Here is a 2,720-nt window from a genome sequence, read left to right as displayed (position 1 = left end):
GCTCTCACTGTGTGGCTCTTTGTCCTGTCTCTGTTGTCTAGAGCATGAGCAGAGCTTTATGAGACAGCTGCTGCTGTCACCAGCCAGCTAAGCAAGTTTCCCATCGTCTCTCTTCTGGCTGTGGATGCTTGACTGCAGCAGCTCGACAAAGGGCCCAGCCTTGCTCTCTAACGGTCATTCTCCCTTGCTTGAATCGCTCTTCATGTACCATCATGTAGCCTCATTAAAACAGCCCAGATGTGGACACAGGCATCAGCAACCAATTCCCCAAGCTAAAGTCTCCTTTGCAATCCAGGGAAACAGCCTGGGTTGTCTGGAGCGCAGGGTTTGGTCCATGGTGACTGCCGACACTGCACCTGCTGTACAGCGACTCATGGGACACCTCTAGCCCATCAGCACTCGGCTCTCCCACATTCTGCTGAGCGGCTGAGATCTGGGGGAACAGAAGCCCTTTGTTAGAAACAGAAAAGCTCCTCACAGGAACACTCTGTCTTGGATTCCCACAGGGGCGCTCTCTGGTCATTCACTTATCACCCAAGACCTAAAACCTACAGCACCAGAGCCCTTGCAATTGTCCAGAACCAGGCTCCAAATCCCTCGAGTGGCTCACAAGGTGGATAAGAGTCCTGGTGCAGCCAACCCATTGAGCAAGTAGCCCCCACCCTTGGTAAGTAAGAGGTTGCAGGCACTGAGGCCTCGAATAGCTCTTTCTGGAGCAGGATTCACCGCAGGTGTCATGAGATGCTGGAAATGTGTCTGCGCACTCTGGAACCCAACTCATACAGACAAGAAAGGACACTACTGCTCCCAGCAGCAATCTCTCCTGCAGCTCACCTGCTAGAGATTAGGGGTCTTTCAGATGTGGATCATTCCCATGCCTCACCTCACTGACATTCCCATGAGCCTCACATACTCCGCTGGAAACAAGTAGCAGGCTCTTGCCCTGTATCCATGACATGCTCACTGCAGGGGTGGGGGGGAGACAGCGCCACACCTGAGCACCGGTGGAGAGTCCTTACCTCCCCACATCCTGGCCATGTTCCTATAGCCCAGGCGCTCGGTGTCCTGGAGCCCGTCCCGACACCACAGCTCTCTTGCCTCTCTGATGTTCAGCCCTGGGGGAGAAGGACACACCCATTTGGGCCATTTGGCATTGCGGTTTCAGTGTCTGTTTCCTTCTGTTCCCATTGCTGGGTACACACTGGCCGGGGTCCTCGTGGCATCCATGGACCAATGGACTCGCAGGGTCCCCACCAGGTGGTTTAGTACCGGAAGGGGGATTTGTTTCAGTCATCGCAGTAATCATGGGACCCTTGTGGCCATTGTGCTCTGGGAGTGGGTGCCTGTTAATTGTGGCGTCTAATGAGAACCCCCACCCCCACCCACTGAAGTCAGGTCCAGCTGCTGACATCCTACAAGCTTTGTGTCCTTTCCTGTGGTTCCTGCTTCAGCTCCTACCCTCATGATGGGCTCTGTCCCTCCACATGCCTCAATAGCTCCATTCCTGTCCCCTCACTAGCTAGCTGCCCCGTCAGGGCTGATTTCCCTGGACTGGGGGACAGAGCTGAGCTCTGAGATAAAGCAGCCAATTTCCCTGGCACTTTCACATTCACCTCCCTAATTCAGAGAGGGGCAGAGCAAGAGTCATCATCTAAGGTGGGGTGGGTCTCAGAGGAGGGGCTTCTTTCTGTAGGGTCCCATTGCCCAGCTGAGGGAGTCTCAAAGGAGGGGGGGCCTTCTTTCTATTGGGGTTCCTCTGCCCCGCTACAGTGGGTCTAAATAGAGAGGCCTTAGTTCTAGAGGCGTCCCAATGGCCAGCGGGAGCTAATCTCCGAGAGGCTCGTTTCCATGGGGTCCCATTGCCCAGCGGGGTTTCTTACCGTTCTTCTGCAGGAAGAGCCTGTGCAGCCCATAGATCTCGCCCCTGGCTGAGCACTCGCTGCCTAGCTACTCCAGAATAACAAGGGCCCTGAGGCCAGGCACAAATCTGCCAGCCACTGCCCTATGGAATGCAGTCCCTTACGGACCCAGGGGGGACCAATTAGCCAAGGGATGAGGAACTTGACTCAAGCCCTGACACTGCAGGATGCTGGGGTCAAAGGGCACTTACCTCAAATCCAGGCAGGGAGGTGGCAAATTCGAGCAGGGCAGCACTGCTCTGTATGGCCCTGGCTCTCTCCTGGGTTTTTTTGGAGAGGAACCTGAAATGGATGTGCTGTGGGAAAAGGAGGCAGGGGAGGGTCAGCGGGCAGGCGTCGTGCTCTACAAACGAGCCTCTTCCCCTCTCCATGGGGCTGAGACTTTGTGCTCAGGGTGGAAGAATAGCTGATTGGAAAAGGGGACTCATGACACTGCCCACGTCTTGCTGGGCACAAGCTCATTGTCTCTCCAGGCTGGGACAATGGTCAGTCTTGGGGCTAGTCTATTTACTCTGAAACGCCTGATCAATGAACAGCATGTCAGGATCAAGGCACACGCCCTTGACACACACACCCCAGACCCCAGGTGTAAAGGACTTGGTAGCATGGATGGAACAGCCGTGAGGACAAAAGCTCTGGCCCAGGGCAGCTGGAGAGCTGAAGGGAGAATGTTGATGGATTCCCCTCTCCGCTTCCTGCCATCAGCGCTCCTCCGACTTCCCCAAGGCAGGTGACTTTGTGCTGCAGCTGGGTCTCTATGTATCTCACCCAGCCAATAACATCAGCCGGCAAGCCAGGGGC

At 55.5% G+C, this 2,720-nt stretch overlaps 1 long non-coding RNA gene across 1 annotated transcript; it reads right to left on the bottom strand.

The window, feature by feature from the left end:
* Positions 1 to 305: 305 nt before the first annotated feature.
* On the bottom strand, positions 306 to 2,167 carry LOC120389089. Its single transcript, XR_005590759.1, has 3 exons — positions 2,111 to 2,167; positions 1,020 to 1,115; positions 306 to 433 (listed from the first exon to the last, which is right to left on the bottom strand). It is a non-coding gene; the product is annotated as an uncharacterized LOC120389089 (long non-coding RNA).
* Positions 2,168 to 2,720: the final 553 nt, after the last annotated feature.

This window comes from Mauremys reevesii, linkage group 23 (assembly GCF_016161935.1).
Source record: "Mauremys reevesii isolate NIE-2019 linkage group 23, ASM1616193v1, whole genome shotgun sequence".
In the NCBI taxonomy this organism is placed as follows: domain Eukaryota; kingdom Metazoa; phylum Chordata; order Testudines; family Geoemydidae; genus Mauremys; species Mauremys reevesii.
This window is presented reverse-complemented; position numbering and strand designations above follow the sequence as displayed.